This window comes from Triticum aestivum, chromosome 1D, assembly GCF_018294505.1.
Source record: "Triticum aestivum cultivar Chinese Spring chromosome 1D, IWGSC CS RefSeq v2.1, whole genome shotgun sequence".
In the NCBI taxonomy this organism is placed as follows: domain Eukaryota; kingdom Viridiplantae; phylum Streptophyta; class Magnoliopsida; order Poales; family Poaceae; genus Triticum; species Triticum aestivum.
The window spans coordinates 46610707-46632558 of record NC_057796.1 but is presented as its reverse complement, the minus strand read 5'-3'; positions in this window follow the sequence as shown (position 1 = coordinate 46632558).

Below are 21852 nucleotides of genomic sequence, written 5' to 3'. Positions count from 1 at the left end.
TATAAGTTCTCGGCCACACACTTGTGGGCCTACTAAGTTTACTCGGCCCCTAAAAAAAGTAAGTTGACGCGTATGCAAGGCTTTGTCAACTTATAGTCAACACACGGTTCTAGCAGCAGTGGCCATTGGATGTCCATCCAACGGATGTCGTGCTTCTTCCTCAATCTCGGATATTCTAGGTTTAGCCGCCCAAAAATTGATTCCTCCCCCTGACATCTGGGGTGCACCATTTCGGAGGCCAACCTGTGGGCCTACTAAGTTGACGCGTACCAAGGGCTTTGTTAACTTAGTCAATATAAACGATTCTAACTGCAGTGACCGTACGATGTCCATCCAACGGCCGTCGTGCTTCTTCAACCTTCGGTCTTCTTGCTCCAGCCGCCCAAAGCAGCACCGGTCGTGCCGCTAGCCCCTGCCTCTCGTGGCCGGCTGTGCTGCTGCAGAGGCCTCACCGCCCCCTACTACTCCCACCGCTGGCCAGGCCATCCCTCTACTCACCAACACCCCCTGTTATTGTGCGGCGACGGCTGCCTCACAGCGCAGCCTAACCAGTGAACCCTCATACTCCTCTCTGCGTGGGCATCCACTGTCGCGCCTTCCCCAGCTTCGTATCATCCCCTTCCTAGGCCTCGCCATCGTCCACTGCCCTAGTGCTCTCGGCGCGGCGTGGTCAACGTGGTCAATGAACAACATCCATCGGAGGTGTACTGTACGTGGAGAGGCTGACAGCTGGGTCGACGGCCGCACACAAGTAAATGCCGCCTTATTACGCGCAAAATTAGGATTCCTCCACCTGACATCTGGGACCCACCGGAAGGGCCTCTGTATTTCGCGAAAAAAACGTTCCCTGTCGTGGAAGTGTCACGGCAGATGTCCTCATGGAAGGACTTAGTTGTGGAGCCATTCTGACGAGGTTAGCTTAAAGGGGTTAAACAGGACAAAGGACACGAGGAGTTTATACTGGTTCGGCCCCTTGTGGTGAAGGTTAAAGCTTAATCCAGTTCGAGGTGGAATTGCCAGGGCTTCGATGACTAGGGAGCAAATACGCTTTGCCTGGCTCTCGATCTGATGTTTCTTCCCCTAAGCCGTTGTCGAGTCGTCTCCTTATATACACGGGTTGACGCCCTGCGGCCTACAGAGTCCCGGCCGGCTCATATAACGTGTCCGGCTCGGTGACTTATCTTACATGCCTTACGATACAAGTTTACATATATATATGGTGGTTTATACTTGTGGGCCTTAAACCGCCTTCGGGCTTGGGCCCTCTAACAAGCCTGTCTATGAACCACCATCTTAATATACTCTTGGGCTTCATTAAGATGAACCGTCATAGGGATGACCCGGCCCCTCCTGGGCGGGTCATATCCCCAACATTAGGTCCCAGGTTGATTTGAACCTGCTCATGTCAATCTTCAACAGTTGAGAAAATCCTTCTTTGTCTTACTGCGAAATATTGTAACCCGCCATGACGTCATCTCTAGAAATTGTGGTAACCCGCCGTGACGTCACCTACAATTAATGCTTCGCAGAACCCAAATCTTAATAAATCTCTTTCTTTTACTATCCCTCCGAAAATCGAGGCGCCCGCGCTGTCGCTTATCCATTTTTCTGCCTCCTCGATTCTCGCACCTGCCGTTTGTCCTTCCAGCCCTATAAATAAGACCACAGACTCTCCTCTCATTCTCCCCCTTTTCCTTCTCGCCTTCTTCTTCCTCCTCGCGATGCACCAGCCCGCACGAGCTCCGCCGCCATCAACCTTTGTCTCCGACCTCGACTCCGGCCGCTGCATCACCCTGAACAGATCAGAGCACCGCAGCGCCTCTCCGCTGTTTCATCAGCATTAGTAAGTCCTCATTTCCCTCGCCATAGATCTGTCATTAGGGTTTTAGTGTTTGTCGCCGCCCTTCTTTTTTCTTGCCTAGATCCATGGCTTAGATCCAGAAAACCACATAAATCTTGCGCGGTAGTAGTTTTAGCACCTGTTTTTGATACTAGATCATATCCTTATCGCAACAGATTTCCTCTAGGGTGCCTCCGCTTTTCTGCTGCCGCCTCCACAGGTTTAGAATTTATTTCCTTTTTCTGAACAGTTGCAGATCCGAATTTATAGTCTCAATCTGTGAAACCTGTTTGTCCCAATACTTAGTCAAATATTGAACATCTATGCTGGTCATGGCCGCTTACCTCACCGGCTTATACTTACTCATATATCATTAGTTCTCACTGAAGCCGCCATGCTGAGTATATGCTATAACTGTTTAACTTGTGTTTTCACAAACTGACTTAAGCCGGCAAAATTTTCCTTTCTATTAGGCTCTCTTTTTACCATGCCGCCAAAAACAGTCTACACATGCAACTGGGTCCCCTCCATCGTCACCGAGGGCACATTTAAGGACTTTTTCAAAGTCGGGTATCTACTCGCCAAGAGTGTGATGCATTACCGTGCTCCTAACCCGGGCGAAGAAAGACCTCAGCCTAAGGATGGCGAAGTCATCATTTTTACTGACCACATGAATCGGGGCTTCTCGCTGCCCGGCTCTAAATTTTTCCGGGACATTCTGCACTTTTTCCAGCTCCATTCTCAAGACATTGGACCCAATTCCGTGTCAAATATCTGTAACTTTCAAGTCTTCTGTGAAGTATACCTTCAAGAGGAGCCTAGTGTTGATCTCTTTAGAGAGAATTTTTACTTGAAGCGCCAGACTGAGTTCACAAACGGCCCTAGCTTGGAGCGCGGTAGAATATCCATTCAACATAGAAGAGATGCCATCTTCCCTTATGCCTGCCTGCCGAGTCACCCAAAAGATTGGAACCAGACATGGTTTTATTGCAAAGATACTTCTCCGGCTGATGAGAATCAACTGCCGGGTTACCGTGTCGAGCGCCTGGACCCAAAGCATAATTTTCCTGAAAAACTTACCGCTGTTGAATGGAAGAAAATTGCCCCTACCATTGTGAAGGTTAAGGCTCTTCTAGGAAATGGGCTAACTGGCGTTGATTTAGTCAGGTGTTGGGTTTCTTGGCGGATCATTCCCTTAAGTCGCCGCACCGGCTTAATGTGCACTTACACTGGTGATGGAAAAGATTCACTGCGTCACAGCTCTGCACCATTAACTGATGAAGCATTAAATGAAATGGTTAAGTCTCTTCTGAATGAAGCCCCAGAAGATTGTGTTAAAGTGGGTCTGGCCCCTTTCTGCAAGCTTAACCCGCCACCAGATGTAAGTCTCTGAACTTACTTATCTTTACCTCATCATTCAAATACCTTATTACCTCAACTTTTGCTGACTTTTACAGGCTAAATCCGACTTTTGAAAGACGGAGTATGATCGTGAAGCCGCCAAGAAGGCTAGGGCTGTCAAGAAAGCCGCCAGAAAAGCCGTCAAGAAGACTACCAAGAGAAAAAAGAAACCAAGCGCCTCTGATCTGCTTAAACTGGATGACACCTCTGAGTTGGAGGTAGCCCTAGACTCTCTTGGCTCATTTTTCAATCATCTTATTGACACTGACTATTATCAGGCTGACACGGGAGCCAGCCAAGCAGCTGAAGAAGAGGTAAATATTATTTCCTCAGGCCCAGACCCTTTGCCAAGACAGAAACTTCGACAAGTAACCCGGAAATTAAGGTTTCACACCCGTAGGCTTATTTAGATCCTCACTTTATTTTGAAGCAGCAACAACATGATAATCGATGTCAGACCCGGATGAGCGGCGTTGAAGAGTTGTCCTATGGCTTACCCAACACCCCCGCTCCTCGAAAACGGCGAAACAAGGTTCTTTTTAAGTTTACTCCTTTGACCCGTTAGTAGCTCTTATCTGTCTATCACTTAATTCTGTTGATGATCATTGACCAGGAACATGCATGTTCTTCCTTTGGTGACTCATCGCAAACCGTGCTGCCGGCTTTTAAAGCTGCCCCTGGGTAATGGCAATTAATTTTGCTCTGTAACTCTTTATACTCTGATATTTATGCTGACTTGTCATAACCCGTGCAGTGGCCAAGCAAAGCCTAACAAGAAGGCAAAGGTGACCAAGCCAACTGAGGCACCTGAAATTGCTGAACCGGAACAGCCAATCCCTGCACCTGAAGCTTCTTACAAACAACCAGAAGAAACTGCCACTGACCCTCCGTCTGAGATTCCTAACCTTTCCCGTGATCATATGGATGCTAATCCTGTGTTCCCTGAATCATGCAATCCACTTAAGCCGCCAGAAGAACATGGTGAAGATTTTAACATTACCGGCACCGGCTTCAAAGAACCGGGACATCCAATCGTCTTAGCCAAGCACTCCGTGAAAGATGAGGTCGTTGAGATGCGGAAAATGAAATTTGACATTGCTGATTACTCTCAGTTGACCATCAATGAAGTATTCTCTGGGTATCTTAACCAAGTTCATTCCAGTCGCGACCTCGAGATTAATATGGTGAAACAAATGCACCAGAAATATGAGGTATGAGTTCCAGCTTTAAATAAGTTACGTACATCTTGCCATCTCCCAAGTCTACTGGTTATGATAAGATTGAATAGGCTGTAGACTTAGAAGAATCCATAAACTTCTATCCTAGAATCCCTCCAAGTCCGGTTTAAATATAAACCAGATGTTTAAACAGTTTTAACTTTGCATCCGTAGTCCCCAAGGGCCGGTTTAATCAGCATGAATGAGCCGGTTGTATTTATCATTTGTAAGAAAAGAGAGCTTAACTGCATAGCCCCCATGAGTCGGTTGGGACTGTTTACAACACATCCGGCTCAATATGAAGAAGATACAAGCGATATGCATTAGCACCCAAGTGCCAAGTAGTCTTGCTTGCAAAGTGCTTGGGACTTTAGTAATAAGAGCCATTTCCTTGAAAAATTTCTTTGACAGACATTAGCCCCCAAGTGTCAAGTGTTGTTGCTTCCAAAAGACTTGGGACTTATATTCTTGTAACCTTGATATAAATGTTGATAACTCTGTACTTCATACAGGCTGCTACTGCTGAACTGGAGTCTCAACTGAACGACGCTCAGACCCGGCTTGCAACTCAGGAAACTGAGACCCGCAAAGCTGAGTCAAAGTTCCAGTTTAGCGTGGCTGAGTCGGAAAAGCTGAAGACCAGTTTTGAGGCGGAGAAAAAGACTTGGGCTGAAGAAAAGACTGCTTTAACGCAGCGGGCCGGGAAAGCAGAGGCAGCTCTTCAAGAGGTGACCACTGAGCTCACCGGCATAAAACGCCGTGTATCTCAGAAGGTTTCTGCCATCTTTGGTGAGTCGCCTTGCTAGTTATTAAAAGTGATTTTTTTTTGTGATCATATAACCCGCAATTTAACCAATCTGTGATATATCCAGGTCCCAGGAGCAGCAATCTGAATCAAGACATGCTTGTGAAGCTCAAGGCTGTCTATACACTTGTCGAGGAGCTGCACACCCGTGCTCAACGTGCATTAGCCGCAATTTCACCGACGAGCCAAGCGCCTACTCTGTTGATGGATGTCTTGAAAAAACTTTCTGTACTGCCTATCAGATTTGAAGAGATGAAACGATCGTCTGCAAGAGCCGGTGCTGTGACGACCTTGAGCCGAGCCAGGCATGGGTACCAGAGCTTGACCCTTCTGAGGTAGCCACTGGATACCCGAGCTTGAAGGAAGATGGCTCTCCGTTTGAGCAAAAGGACTTCACGGCTTGCATAAAGAAAATTCATCCAATGGCCACTGTGATTGCCAATGACTCGGATCTTTCCAAGTATCATCCGGCTTATGACAAGGTGAATCAGAAGATGCCGACTCCGGCTTACAAAGTGATGAACTTAATCCCACCAATTCATAACCACACTTTGCCCTTGAAGTTGAGCCGTCTGATCTTCTAGATGACGAAGCTGAATTTGAAGCTTTATCTCGCATCGATTGGTCATCACCAACTTTTCAGACGGCGGAAGAGGACGAAGAACCAGCAAGGGATGATGCAGAAGCCTCTAGTCAGCAAGGCTAGGAAGATTGAACCGTCGGGCGGTTTAGATAATTGATCTTTTGAGAAACACTTGATCTCATTTGGCTCATGAAGCAGTGTAATAGGGTAGTAAAACCTTAAATATGTCGTGCCATCATGCACGTTTTTGCTTTTGCTTCATACTGTTGATCCGCCGGTTAAAAAACCATTATGGGTATGATAGCCTTTGATTTATACAGATCTGAATGATTAATATCCTGCACATAAAGAAAATACAAGTGCCCTGGCGGCTTAGTGTCGAGCGGGTCATAATACCCAATTGAAGCCACTAGGGACGAATAGTCCATAACCCGTGCCAGTCTGATACTTGTTAAAGAAGATGTCATACCTGTAATATATGCTTAGATTGTCGGCTTATCGGCTTCGTATAGTTAGAGCTGTAACTGTAAACATAAGAGTATGATTCTATGGCGACTTAGAGTCTGCCAACCTGGCGGGTTATAGAGACCCGGAAGATGCTTCAAATATGAGCCATATGTAGGGCAGCTGGGCCTAACTTGTAAAAAACTAGCAGTCAAAGAAGAAACTTCGAATATAAATGAAAAATCAAAAGAAATTTGAGGCTTTTGTGGGCTGCCAAACCAAAGTGTCTTCTTCAATGAAATTAGCCGGAGCCACTGGATTGTTCATGCATTCCGTGAGCCTGACTCACAGTGTGCCCAATCGACATTTGAACCCTAGATAAAGTCTGGTCTTGCTCAAAGACTTATCATGAGTATGCGGGGCCAGAGTAACAGCATACATCACGGGCAGATTTATCCAAGTTTCAAGGAAGGCGGCTTATGAATCCTGGATCTATCCTGACTATCTGTAAACCGTGCTCTCGCATGACAAGCCGCCGTTTGAACCTTAACGAGCTCAGATCTTGTTCGAATACGCCGTAAGATTGATCGTTTAAGAGTTCAACGGGTCAATCGGGATTACCCGATGGAGTTGAAGCAGCTGGCTACAGGTAGGATGACCCGGAAAGGTTATGTCCTCTTTGGTTGAATACACCTATGTTTGGACAAACCTGGTCAAGAGGGTAGTACCGCTATGTTCTCTTTGGTCGAATACACCTATATTTGAACAAGAAGCCCCCAAGTGACATACTGACAAGAGGGTACCGCCAGCTATGATTCGAATACGATCAGGAAGCCCCCAAGTGACACACTGACGAATCGCGCTTCACCAGGGACCTATGTTTGAGCTGTGTTGTGCATCCAACTCTCTTTGGTCCCTCTAATTTTGATCGTCAAGCCTCTTAAAAGGAATATGTAAGATGATGATAAAGACTCAACTTCGAGGAAGTGAAACGACAGAGGCCCTGAATTATCAAGGATGTCGGCTTTATTATACTTTCTATAATATATACATCATGTAACCATGTACATCATGAGAGCCGGTGGCTCAAGTATAGTAGGGCCGAAGATGAGCAATATTCCGCGGCTGATGGGTCTCCTCCTCCGACTTACGTGAATACTTGTGTTCTCGAACGTCGATAAGATAATATGACCCGTTATGCATATTCTTGCTCACCACAAAAGGTCCTTCCCAGGGCGGTGAGAGCTTATGCATGTTTGTTTGATCCTGGATGAGCCTGAGCACTAAGTCGCCCTCCTAAAAGGTTCTGGTTTTGACCCGGCGGCTGTGATAACGAAGTAGATCTTGCTGGTAAATCGCTGAACGAGCCACTGCGAGGTCACGCTCCTCATATAATAGGTCAAGTGCATCTTGACGTGGCTTTTCATTGTTGGCCTCAACATAAGCCGCCACCCGGGGTGAATCGTGACGGATGTCACTAGGGAGAACTGTCTCTTCTCCATAAACCATGAAAAAGGGGGTGTAACCCGTAGATCTATTGGGGGTCGTTTTGATGCTCCAGAACACCGAAGGCAACTCCTCCACCCAACAACCCAGCGTTCTTTGCAAAGGAACCATAAGCCGAGGCGTGATACCTCGCGGAATATCCTGATTAGCTCGTTCCGTTTGACCATTAGACTGGGGGTGAGCCACAGAAGAAACATCAAGCCGGATATGGTCTCGTTGACAGAATTCTCTCATAGCACCTTTAGAAATATTAGTGCCATTATCTGTTATAATGTTGTGTGGAAAGCCAAAACGGAAGATCACCTTCTTCATGAATTGTCGGGTGGTTGGTGCGACATATGCCAATGGATGGCTTATCATTGTGGGTGCTAATAAGACATCGCCGGTGCCTGGAAACGGGATGAGGCGAAGACATGCACGCCGGCAGATCTTACCCAGGTTCGGGGCTCTCCGGGGAGATAACACCCCTAGTCCTGCTCTGCGGGGTCTCCGCATGATCACTAGATCAAGGAAAGGTAGCTACAATCGCTCCTAGAGCTGTTGGGTTCAAGGGAGAAGAAGAACAAGGCTAGCTCTTGCTTCTCTCTATCTCTATGGTGTGTGCGCTGTGTTCAGAAGCTAACCCTTTGCATGGGTGTTCCGGGGGGTTTATATAGGCCTACCCCCCCGGGGTACAATGGTAATCCAGCTGGGCACTGGTCCCAGCCGTCAGTGTCTACGTTCGCCGGCTTCTCCGCTGGCTGCTGGGTCCCGCCGACTGGTGGGTCCCGCCGGCTGCCGGCTCCTTGGTCGACAGGCCGGCCCCACCGTCTAGGGTCTTGTCGGCGGCGGCTTACTGTAGCCTCGCCTCTGATGACGAGGGCTTTGTCGAGGTAAGCATGGCTACAGTGGGCCGCCTCGGGGGCTCTCACTGTAGCCTTACCTCGTCTTGTCTCCTTAATGGGGCTCCTGCTTCGAGGAAAGGAGTGGCCGGCTCCTGAGAGCCGGCCACACCCTTGGCCGACTGGGGGGATGCCGGGCCGCCTTCATGCCTCTCTCTGGCAAAAGGGGCCCGCCGCCCGTGGGCCGTACGGGAGTCTGTCGTGGATGACGTTGAGGCTAGCATGGCTACAGTACCGCGCCGCACGGGAGACGGCCGTCCCGTACGGCCTCCTGTAGCCATGCCCGCCTCGGGCATCGGGGGTAGTGGGCCGCACTGTGGCCACACCCCGTCTTGTCACCGTTATGTGGGAGTAGCTTTGGTGGTTGTGGTCTCGGCCGGCTTCTTGGAGTCGGCGCTCTTTGAGGCCGGCTTCTTGGAGTCGGCCACCCCACGGTTGTCTTGGGGAGGGAGGTCGCATGAGGCTGGGCCGCCTTCCGTGAGTCGGCTTCAGAGGTAGCCGGCCAGGGAAGGTGGTCCAATGCTCGAAGTGTTTGAAGGCCCAAAGGCCTGATAATTTTTCTGAAGAGCCAGGGGTAGTCAGTTAGGCTACCCGTGGCCATTTACTCTAACAGTAGTCCCCGAAGCTGATTGGGCTTCGAGGTTGTGTAGGAGTTGAGAAGCACGATCAGCTTCCCATCTTAGCAAGCCGGCAGCTGGGAGCCGGCTCTGGTTAGGCGTGCCGCCTAGGTCGAAAACTTCTGGAGTCGGAGGGCGGGAGCTCGTCAACGCATGCTCCGGGCCGCGGGCCGGCCACTTGCCGCCCGCGGACCACGTGGCCAAAAAGCCTGCCAGCCCACGCGCGCGACGGGATGTCGCCGCAGGGCGGGGGCCCGCCACGTCCGCGCCCGGCCCAGGCGCGGATCGTCTGCATCCCGAAACCGCCCGCACGTCTCGTGCGGCAGTTTCGGCTCGCATTCATGCGCAATAATCGCGAGGCGTGGGGGGAGTGGGTGCAGTTAATCCCACGACTCCCCCCATGTTTGGCTTCCCCGGTCCTGCCTCGCGAAGCTATATGTAGGGGGAGGTGGAGGGCAGCAGGCCCTCGCACGCTCCTCCTACCTTCACCATCTCCTTCGCTCTCCCTTTTTGCGACAGCGCCTCGCCGCCGCGCTCTTCCACCGCACATTCCTCCGCCGCCGCGCTCGTTTTCACCATGCCTCCTGCCCCAGAGCAGCACGGCGGGGATTGGGACGGCTCCAATGTCCACGAGGACCACGTTGAGTTCCTCCGCCAGACGCGGCGGCTACCCGGCGCGGACAAGGTGGAGGTCCGCCTCGCGCCGGAGGGGGAAACCACGCCGGAGCCGCGGGAGGGCGAGCGGGTGGTGTTCCGCTTGCATTTCTTGCGCGGCATCGGCCTGCCGGTGAGCGCCTACTTCCGCACCTGGCTTGATTTTTATCAGCTCCAGCCGCACCACGTCACGCCGAACGCGGTGGTGCTGCTGTCGGCCTTCGTCACCATGTGCGAGGGCTACCTCGGTGTCCTCCCACCCCTCGAGCTGTGGGGGGAGCTCTTCCAGTCCAAGCTGGGTACGTGCAAGCAGGGCGTGCCGGCTCAGACTGGCGCCTTCATCGCGTCGCAGAGGTCGAGCGCCGACAACCCCTTCCCCGTCATTACGCTGATCCAGTCGGTGAAGAAGTGGCAAAAATCGTACTTCTACGTCAGGAACATCGCCCCGCGGGGCGACTACGTCAACCTGCCGGCTTACGTAGCCGGCCCACCGGCGGGCAGGCGGCCCCAGTGGTCGTACCGGGCCGTGACGCTGACGCCGGCTGGGAATGCTGCCATCGCCCGACTACGGGTGATGGTCCAATCGGAGGGCCTGATGGGGCCCGACCTCCTGGCCGCGTTTGTCTCGCGCCGGGTTCTTCCGCTCCAGAGCTGGCCTCATCTGATCTATCAGATGAGCGGCCAGCTCGATCCGAGCTGGATGTGCACCCAGGAGATGCCGCAGGAGGAGGTGGCCTTTATGGTGAACTACCTCGCGAACTGCAAGCTCTCCGTGGAGTGGCAGTTCGGCAAGGAGCCATACAGCCGAGCCAACCCGCCGCCTACGGTATGCTTTCCTTGTTTCTTCTTTTTCTCTCAGCTTTGACGCCGAGTTCCTCTTGGCCGACTCTGACTTGGTCGGCTCGTTCTTCGATAGAGCCCTCTTCTTCGGCCGGCCGGCGGGTCAGACGCGGAGCGCCGATTCGCCCCCGACCGGACCGAACACGATCGGGACGACCCCGACCTGAGGGCGGTCGGTATGGACGATGAAGTCGAGCCGGGCGGTGGCCAAGCCGGCGGCGAAGCAGGCGGCTCCGGGCTCAGCGCCACCTTTGACGACTGGCCGGACGACGATGAGGCCGAAGCCGTCCCGCGCCGCCAGCCGGCATCTAGCCGCGGCGCGGGTTCCTCTGCTGCACCGCCTGCTCGGGGCGGCGGGCAGAAGCGTCGCGCCGCCCAGGGCTTGTTCGGCAGTCGGACGAAGAAGCCCAGAGGCGGGGCGGCGGCGACCAGGCGGGAGGAGGCGGCCGCGAAGGTGGCTCGCTTCCGCAAGGCGGTGAAGCAACCGCAGACCGTGTCGGCGTAAGTCCATTTTCTTTCGTATACTCTCTTTCTTTCTTTTCTTTGGTGGTTCCTGAAACCTTGTCTTTTTTCTCCAAATGATGAGAGCTCCGTTGTCGCTTGAGCGGGCGGCTGCCGGCTCCGTCGTCGAGTCGCCGAGGGGGTCTGGGAGCACCACCCGCCGCGTGGACCCTCGCACCGATCTTCAGGCGGCGACGGAACAGAATGCGCGGGAGGCGCGGGAGGAGCGGGAGGCACGAGAGGCGGAAGCACGGGAGGCGGAGGCACGGAAGGCGGCCGCCGCCCAGGCTGCACGGGAGGAGGAGGCGGCGAAGGCGCTCGCCGATGCTGCAGCCAGGGCCCAAGCAGAGGCTGCAGCAGCCGAAGCAGCGGGGGAGGTCCTGATGGTCACCCCCCTGCGCGTTGCGGCGCCGGGGTCCATGGAGCCCTCGCCAGGGGGAGCCAGCGGCGACTAGCCAGGGCTGGGGGGAAGCGACGACGTCATCATCTTAGAGAGGGCGCCGGTGCCGACCCCGCCAACTGGAGCGGCCCAAGGCGGCCGGCCTGATCCGCCGCCTGCAGAGTCGGCGGGGGGCGAGCCGGCCATGAGGGCTGAGACGGCGGTCCGGATTCCGCCGAGCCGGCGTGCGGGGAAGGCCGCGTCGGAGCCACGGCAGGCCGTGGGCTCCAGTTCATCGGCCCGTGATGCGGAGGCGGCCAACGCTACCTCGGGGTGGACGCTAGGCGGAGGGACGGCCGTGGTGAACGTGGCTGCACAGGACGTCCGGACTCGGCTCCAGGCCCAGGCTATGGCGCTGAGGCAGTACACCGACGAGTTCCTCGCGACGCGGGCGGCCATCCGGGTTAGGCTTCTTATCTTGCTCTTGATTTCTTCTTGATCTTGATTTCTTCCGTGGGGGCGCGTCAGCGCACCCACTGGGTGTAGTCCCCGAGTTCCGAGTCGGCTGCTGAGCAGGCGGCTTGGAACTTCTTAGAGGATTTGTCTTTGCTATTCTTGTTCTTATTCTGATCTTCTGTCTATTCTGCAGGACTATCACAATCTTCGTGCGGCCGCCTTCAACTCCCAGGCTCGGGAGCTGGCCCAGAAGACCGCCGACCTTACTGAGAGCCGAGGTATGTGCTTGGTTCTTTGTCTCATGTGGGGGCGCGTCAGCGCACCCACTTGGTGTAGTCCCCGAGATTCGGGCCCACTTCTGAGCAGTCGGGTCGGATCTTCCTTGACGACTCCCTCTTACTATTCTTTGTTTTTCTGCCGTCTCTGCAGCGGCTAACGCCGGTCTGAGGGCACAGCTGGGATAGTCTCAGACTGCCCTCCGTGTCAAGGACGCCGAGCTCGCCGCCTTGGTGCAGGAGCGCGACCGCCTGGTCAAGAAGCTGGCCGACCAGGAGGAAATTCACAAGGCGGCCCTGAAGGCTGCACAGGACCGCGAAGCCACTCTCCAGGCCGAGTTCGAGACGGAGGCGGCCGGCTGGGCTAAGGCCAGGCAGACTCTGATCTCTGGCTATGGCCAGATCGAAGATCTGGTTGACGGTAAGCCGCCTACCTCTTCGTCTTTTCTTGCCATCCGCCACTTTGGCTTGTTTTCTGATTTTGGTGTTCTTTTCTTCCTTTCTTGCGCAGAGTATTTCCCTGGCTATTCTACTGCCGCCAACCAGACCATCGAGGCCCGTCGCCAAGCGCGAAGGCAGGCCGGCTTTGAGTTCTCGCCAACCGCCGGCCGCTCGCTGGAGGAGCAGCTCCTGGCGATCCAGGCCCGCATCCAGCCGGCTCACCGACTGCTCCGCCGTCTTCAGCGCGTTGGGTCGCAAGTCTTGGCCGCCCTCTGGCCCGGCCAGGCGGTTCCTCGCACCCCCCGTCGGACTGCCGACTGGCTGGAGCTGGCAGTCGGCCGCTTCGAACCCTGGAAGGCCTTGGCGGCTCGCTCCGGTGCCAGGCGGGCGCTGGAGTTCGTCAAGGCCTGGTATCCCGGCCTGAGCCTGGATCAGCTGGCTACCTGGCGGCAGCAAGCCGACACGGAGCTGGAGTCGGCGCGGCCGGCTATCATCCGGCGGGCTTCGGCGATCGCCGACAACACCGACACCAGCGTCTTCGCCCCCGAGGTAGACGACAATGGTGTCGCCCAGCCGGAGGAGTGGTTCGGGCTGAACCCGGGGGATGGTGAAGACTCGGCGGAGGAGATCGACTCCAGCGACGAGGGTGAGGAGGAGGAGGAGGAGGAGGGTGAAGACGCCGAGCCGGCTGGTGGAGCAGCCGACCAGCCTCAGCTTGACCGCTCTTCCAGCACAACGCCACGTGCGAGTGCGTCGCCTACCCCTGGTGGCGGCCAAGCCGGGACTCGCTAGGCGGCCACTCCTTCAGCCGGCCAGGCCGCCTTCACCGACCAGCTCGGCCTCCGCAACGCACCTTAGTCTAGTCCGCCGTCTTTTATATTCCTGTCTTGTTACTTTTGGAACAAAACTTTTGTTAAGTTTGCACAATTCCACCCACTGGGGGTGTATTCGAACCATGTTGATGGTCAGCCTGCTGGCGGCCTTATATGTATATATAACTTATGCATGCATTTGGCTTTTCCTTGTACTTTGCTTTTCGTCCTTCTGTTGTTTCCTTTGCCGCCCTCCCTTGGTTGCCGCCTTCCCAGTCCAACAGTTGCTCTGCAATCTGTTGCTGGAGAAGTTCTTGGCCGATTGGGAGGGCAAGTACTCTAGCTTTACTGGACTAAAGCTAAGTTTTTAGGGAGCCGACCAGCCGGCTGTTCTGACAGTCGGCAGGCATGTTTGGGAGCCGTCTTGTTGCTATATAGGTTCGTTAGTCCTTAGCCGTTTTTCGTGTGGGCATCCTTTCTGCCTTGCCTCTTGCTAGTCGGACAGTCAAGTCTTCGAGCTGCGACGTTCAACAAGAGAGGATTCTGGAGCCGGCACACTACTTGTTCAACTTTAGGTAGAACTTTTTAATATAGCTCAAGGCGGCCAGTCCCAGGGCCGACTAGTCGAGCCCGGTGCCAGACAAGAAATCAAATGTAATAATACATTCATGGATATGACACTCGTCATTCATAGATAAACAAAGGCAGTCCCCGAGTACTGGTCGGGGGCCTGTTGGTTTGTACTTAATACAAAAGGGGAGCATGATACATACTGCTTTCAACTGTAAAAACGTCTCAGGAGGTTTGCGTTCCATGGTCGCTCCGACTCCTTGCCGGAGTCGTCTCTCTTGCGTGCTCTTGGTTTTTGGGCGTCGATCAAGTAGTAGGAGTCGTTGCCGAGTGCCTTGCTGACGACGAAGGGGCCTTCCCAAGGGGCCGAGAGCTTGTGCTGGCCGGCTGTTCGCTGGATCAGCCAAAGCACAAGGTCGCCCTCTTGGAAGGATCTTGGCTTGACCTTGCGGTTGTAGTAGCGGCGCAGCCCTTGCTGGTAGATGGCGGACCGGCTGAGTGCTAACAGCCGGCCTTCTTCCAACAGGTCCACGCCGTCTTCTCTTGCTTCTTTAGCCTCCTCCGCCGTGTACATGGTGATCCGAGGCGAGTCGAACTCGATGTCTGTTGGGATGACAGCCTCAGCACCGTACACGAGGAAAAACGGAGTGAAGCCGGTTGACTTGTTGGGTGTAGTGCGCAGACTCCAGAGGACAGCCGGCAGCTCTTCGAGCCAGCAGCCGGCCGATCGCTCCAGTGGTACAACCAGTCGGGGTTTGATGCCGGAGAGGATGAGTCCATTTGCTCGCTCGACCTGGCCGTTTGACTGCGGGTGGGCAACGGACGCTAAGTCTAGTCGGATGCCCTGTGTCGCGCAGAAACGGGCCAGTGCTCCTTTGGCAAAGTTCGTGCCGTTGTCGGTGATGATGCTGTGCGGCACGCCGTACCGAGTAGTGATGTCGGTGATGAATGTTACGGCAGTCGGCCCATTGAGCTTCTTGATTGGCTTTGCTTCAATCCACTTTGTGAACTTGTCCACAGCAACAAGTAGATGTGTCAGGCCGCCGCGGGCTGTCTTGAAGGGGCCCACCATGTCCAGTCCCAGACGGCAAAAGGCCAGGTGAGGGGAATGGTCTTGAGTGCAGAAGCCGACAGGTGTTGCTTGGAACTAAAAACTTGGCATCCTCTGCAGCTCTTGACTATTTCTTTAGCATCCTCCAAGGCAGTCGGCCAGAAGAAACCATGGCGGAAAGCCTTGGCCACAAGGGATCTTGAGGCTGCATGGTGGCCGCATTCGCCTTGGTGGATGTCTTTGAGGATTGCCACTCCTTTCTCTGGCTCAACGCAACGCTGGAAGCCTCCAGTGACGCTGCGCTTCACAAGCTTTCTGTTGATTATTGTATATGCTGCGGCTCGTCGTTGTACTAGTCTTGCTGAGATCTCATCAGCCGGCAGCTCTCTGCTGACTAGGAACTTGAGGATGGGCTGGGCCCATGAGGGAGCTGTGACTTCTTCTTCTGTTAATGCAGCCACCATGACTCGGGTGGGTGGGTTGGGTGAGTCGGCCATTGCTTCTTGTGCCGTTGCAGTCCCCGGGCCGACTGCTGCAGTCCCCGGGCCGGGTGCGACTACGGTAGTCCGTGGGCCAGTTGTTGAAGTCCCCGTGCCGCCTGCGGGGTTTCTCCAGTCGGATCCGGCTGTATCTGGCGCAGGCGGTACGAAGATGGAATCCGACTCTGGAGACGGCTTGATGGACGGCTTGAGGAGGCGCTGGAGGGAGACGCCAGTCGGTATGGCTTGTCGGGTGGAGCCGATCCGTGCTAGGGCATCTGCTTGGTCGTTGTCGGCCCTTGGCACGTGGAGGAACTCGCACCCCTCGAAGTATCCGCTGATCTGCTGGACGAGGAATCGATAACTCGCCATGTTTGCGTCCTTGGCGTCCCAGTCGCCATACGATTGCTGGACCACCAAGTCCGAGTCGCCGTAGCACCGGATCCAGCGTATGCCAAGCTCTTTGGCTAACCGAAGCCCATGTACGAGCGCCTCGTACTCGGCCACGTTGTTGGAGGAGGCGAAGTGGATCTGCAGCGTGTACTTGAGCTTGTCGCCTTTGGGAGAGGTGAGAAAGATGCCGGCTCCCAAGCCGGTGCGCATCTTGGACCCGTCAAAGTGCATCCGCCAATGGGTAGAGTCGGGAGCCGGCGGTAAGTACTGGGTCTCGGCCCAATCGACGAGGAAGTCGGCCAGTGCTTGCGACTTGATGGCGGTGCGGGGTTGATAGAAGATCGTGTAGGGCGCCAATGCAATGGCCCATTTGGCCACCCGGCCGGATGCATCCCGGCTGCCTATGATCTCGGCAAGCGGGGCAGTGCACACGACCGTGATGGGGTGCTCTTGAAAGTAGGGCTTTAGTTTCTTGGCAGCAAAGTACACCCCATAGCACATCTTCTGGTAGTGCGGGTAGTTTTTCTTTGAGCTGGACAGTACTTCGCTGAGATAGTATACCGGCCTCTGGACTACCTGTGCTCGGCCTTCCTCCGGGCGCTGGACCACAACAATAGTGCTGACGACTCGGCTAGTCGCGGCGATGTAGAGGAGCATGGGCTCCTTTTCAGTCGGCGCAGCCAGGACAGGCGGAGTGGTCAGCATTTTCTTCAACTCATGGAAGGCTTGGTCGGCTTGATCTTTCCACTCGAAGTGAGTGGACATCTTCATGAGTTGGTACAGGGGGAGAGCCTTCTCTCCTAGTCGGCTGATGAAACGATTCAGGGAGGCTAAGCAGCCAGTGAACTTCTGCACATCTCGCAGCTTGGTGGGAATCTCCATCCTCTCGATGGCCTTGATCTTGACGGGGTTGCATTCGATGCCGCGCTCGGAGACCAGGAAGCCCAGCAGCTGGCCGGCTGGCACTCCGAACACGCACTTCTCGGGGTTGAGCTTGATCTGGAATCGGCGCAAGTTGGCAAATGTTTCTTTCAGGTCTTCCAGCAAGGTACCGCGCTTCTCTGTCTTCACCACAATGTCGTCTACGTAGACATGGGCATTTCTGCCGAGTTGTTTCAAGAGGCATTTCTGCATGCAACGCTGAAAAGTGGCACCGGCATTTCTCAAGCCGAATGTCATAGTCAGGTAGCAGAAAGCTCCAAAGGGTGTGATGAAGGCAGTCTTCAGGCGGTCAGCTGGGTCCAACTTGATCTGATGGTACCCTGAGTACGCATCCAAAAAACTTAACAGCTCGCATCCGGTTGTGGAGTCTATCACTTGGTCAATCCGCGGCAGAGCAAACGGATCTTTTGGGCAGGCCTTGTTCAGGCTGGTGTAGTCTATACACATACGCCACTTGTTATTCTTCTTCAAAACCAAAACAGGGTTGGCAAGCCATTCTGGAAAGAACACTTCCATAATGAAGCCGGCGGCGAGTAGCCGGGCTATCTCTTCTCCCACAATTCTTCGCTTCTCTTCTAACAGTCGGCGGAGGGGTTGCTTGACCGGCTTCGCATCAGCTCGGACATGTAGCTTGTGCCCGGCGAAATCCTTCGGGACACCCGGCATGTCCTTTGGGGACCCTGCAAAGATGTCTCGATTCTCACGGAGGAAGTCGACGAGCTCGCCTTCCTATTTACTGTCCAAGTTTGCCCCAATGACAGCGAACCTCTCCGGGTTCTCCGGGTCCAGAGGTATCTTCTTCGTCTCTTTGGCGGGCTGGAAGGAGCCCTGCGCATCACAATCCTTGGGGTTGGGGGACAAGGCCAGCTGCTTGCCGGCCATGGCCACAACCCGTTCCAGCATCTTCTTCTCTTCGGCCACCACGAGGGACTCGGCCAGCCGGCTACTGGCCATGGCTCACTCGATGGACTTCTTGTAGTCGCCGGCTACTGTGATGATCCCCTTCGAGCTCGGCATCTTCATCTTCAGGTAGGCGTAGTGGGGCACAGCCATGAACTTGGCCAGAGCAGGTCGGCCAAGCAGAGCGTGATAGGGGCTCTCCAAATCCACCACCTCGAACCAAATTGCTTCTCGGCGAAAATGATCTTTGTCTCCGAAGAGAACATCCATTTTAATCTTGCCGATCGGGGAGCAAGACAGGTCGGGGACGATACCATGGAAGACGGTGCGGCTCGGCATGAGCTGCTTCGCTTTAATGTTCAGCTTCTCCATAGTATCGCGGTACAGTATGTTGATACTGCTTCCGCCGTCTATCAGGACTCGAGAGAATCGGGCAGCTCGCCTCTCCGTCGCGAGCGTGACATCCAAGACCATTGCATAGGAACCAGGCGATGGCATCACTTCTGGGTGGTCGGCCTGGCTCCAGCTGATTGGCTTTTCTGACCAGTGCATGAACTCGGGGGCGCTGGTGGCGACTGCGTTCACTTCTTGGGGCTGTCGGCATCGGCTGCGCTTGTCGTCGGCTTGACTAGTGAAGGCGACGTAGGCGGCGTGCTCTTCGGGGAATTCGTCTTGGATGGCGCCGACTGCCGGCCGAGCCGCCGGCTGCTGGGGGGCTGGAGGCGGCGGGCCGGGAGGCGGAGGCGGCTGCATTCCCTTGCCCTTGGTGATGCAGGTGAGCCAGTGGCATTTCCGGCTTGTGTGGTTGGACGGCTTCGCGCCGCTGTGAAACTTGCAGGGGGCATCAAGAGCCTGCTCGTAGGAGAAAGCCGGCTGCCAAGGCGGCCGACCACCCTTCTTCTTGGGAGCGGGCTGTTCTTCGGGCTGCGATCACCTTTCCCGAGGCGTCCACTCGGAGCTCGGTCTTCATCGAGGAGTCGGCTGTGGCGTACTTGTCAGCGATGATCAGTAACTCATCAAGGGTAGCCGACTCGTCGCAGAGGAGTCGGTGCTTGAGGAGGGTGCCCTCTCGGCACCCGGCGGTGAAGTACTCGATGGCTTGGACCTCATGCACCCCCTCGCAAGAGTTGCGGAGCTCGGCCCATCGCGTGAGGTAGTCGCGGGTCGACTCGTTGGGCCCTTGGACACAGAGGGAGAGCTGGCGAGGCTTGGGAGGCTGCTTGTAGGTGCTGGTGAAGTTGCGGACGAAGACTTCGGTGAAGTCCAGCCAACTGTTGATGCTGTAGGGCTTGAGGCTGTTGAGCCATGTGCGCGCCATGCCTTGTAGCAGGAGGGGCACGTACTTCACGGCGACGCGCCGATTGCCGTTGGCTATGCTGACGGCCGTGGAGTAGTCGATGAGCCAATCTTCCGGCTTCACCGAGCCGTTGTACTTGGGCATGTCTCTGGGGAGCGAGAACCCTTTGGGGAAGGGCTCGTCACGGATGCGGGGGCCAAAGCATGGCGGGCCGACATCGTCTTCTTCTTCTAACGCCAAGGATCGAGCAAGGCGCTCGATCCTGTGGCGGGCGTCGTTTTCGCCGACTCCTTCTCGGCGGCCGAGTCGGTCGCCAAGAGTCGGATGTGTGATAGGCAGCGGAGTGAGGCGTCTTTCTCTTCGAGGCGGGGGAGGAGGCAGATTCCCTTGGTGTTCTACCGTTCGAGGGCGGCCCTCCGCGTCGCGCTCGATGGTGATGCGAGTCCGGCTGCGGCTGGCAGCCGACTCCTTGTCTTTCTTCTGGCGAGTGCCGCTCGCAGTCGGCGAGCGGGACGTCGCGGCGTGCTCCCGGCGTGGGGGATGGCTATCAGCACGGGCGCCGGCTCGGTGCCATTCTGCAGCCGCGTCGATCAGCTGCTGGATCCGTCTCGTCATGTAGGGGAGCTCATCGGCTCCCAGCCCATTGAGCTCCTCCGCGGCCGCCTGAGCGGCTCGCAGATTCTCGAGCGGGGTGGCGTAGACGGGGCCATCCGCCCCCAGCACGCTGGCGACGGCTGCGCCGTGCTTCTGGACGAAGCCGGCTCGGCTCGGGCCGCTAGGCGGCGTACCAAAGGCGGCGCGGTCGACTTCACGCTGGTGGGCCTCGGTGAGGCGTCTCATGGAGGCTATCTTCTGGCCCTCCGCGATGAGGGCAAGGCGGCGTGCCTCCAGGGTCTCGGCGTCGGCGTCGGCCGGGAGGGGGACGGAGAGGTCGTGCATTGCCGCTTGTAGGGCGTCGCGGGCGTTCTCGCCCGAGTTGGTGACGTGGCTGATGACCAGCACTTCGGTGACAGCGCTGCTGCCGCTGTCAGCTCGAGGGAGGGGGTCGTCGAAGACCACCACGTTGGAGGGGTAGGCGTCGAGCGGCGCTGTGTCGGAGTCGATGAGCATCGGGTCGGTGGAGCCAACTGACTCCATGTCTGCAGCGGGCTCGCTGGAGACGTGAAGCTGGTCGAGGAGGCTGACGAGGCGGTTCTCGGGGTAGTCGGTGCCTGCGTCGGACGCAGGCTCGTCGGAGATGCGAGCCTCGCCGAGCAGATCGGAGAGGCAGCTCGCAGCGCAGGCGTCGTTGACGCCTTGCAGCGCGTCGAGGCAAACGCTATTGGGCGCAGTAGGCTGGCTGCGCTCGCGGGGGAGGAAGAGGGTTCCCGTCCAGAACAGGTCTCCGGACGACGGTGCACCTAGCCCCACGGTGGGCGCCAAATGTCGGGTGGTTGGTGCGACATATGCCAATGGATGGCTTATCATTGTGGGTGCCAATAAGACATCGCCGGTGCCTGGAAATGGGATGAGCCGAAGACATGCACGCCGGCGGATCTTACCCAGGTTCGGGGCTCTCCGGGGAGATAACACCCCTAGTCCTGCTCTGCGGGGTCTCCGCATGATCACTAGATCAAGGAAAGGTACACTACTAGAAAAAGGGCTATAGATGGGATTGACACTAATGGCGCACCAGACAAGCGGTGCGCCATTAGTATATACTAATGGCGCACCACCTTCCGATACGCCATTAGAGTTGAAACTACTAATGGCGCACCTGGCCCAGGGTGCGCCATTAGTATCAAATTTTTTTTTTTAACTAGTGCACCTGTCCAAACATACTAATGGCGCATCCAGACACAGTGCGCCATTACTAGTTGTAACTAGTAATGGCGCACCTGCCGGAAAGTGCGCCACTAATGTTGTTTTTTCTATTATATTTTTTGTTCCCTTTTTTGCAAAACTAGTAATGGCGCACTGTGGAACAGTGCGCCATTAGTATGTTTTTTTTGCAAAACTACTAATGGCGCACCACCAGAAGGTGCGCCATTAGTAACCTGGATTACTAATGGCGCATTTAGAGTTGGTGCGCCATTAGTAAGTGGGCAGCAACAAGATATTTTGGACAGCCTCTCCTACCCACACTCACTTTCTCCCCACTTCATTCTCTCCACCTCCTCCTTGTCTCGGGTGCCTCCTCTTTTTCACCTCATTTCCACCATAGATTCATTCAATTTAAGTGGTTAAATTACCTTGTTTTGATAGGTAAGTAAGGGGGGAAGCTATATTTATGTTATTCTCCCTTCAACAATGTGCACGTGCACTTTTTATGGCCTAGCTAGATCTATGTATGTTCGTGGTGTTGCATATGTTTGTGGTGTTGCATATGTGTTTGTGTTTGGAGGTGTACCGGTATTTGAAATGCGATAGTTGCCAATATTTTGCCGGAATGTTGATTCATTTCCATTTCGGCGAGAATTTTGGCATTAAGCATTCTTTTTGGTCCTATTTTTAGGGAAAGTCATGCCAAATTTTTTCTTGGTTCTAAAATATCGTTTTGCTCTACCCCGGAGGCGACCATGGTCCGCA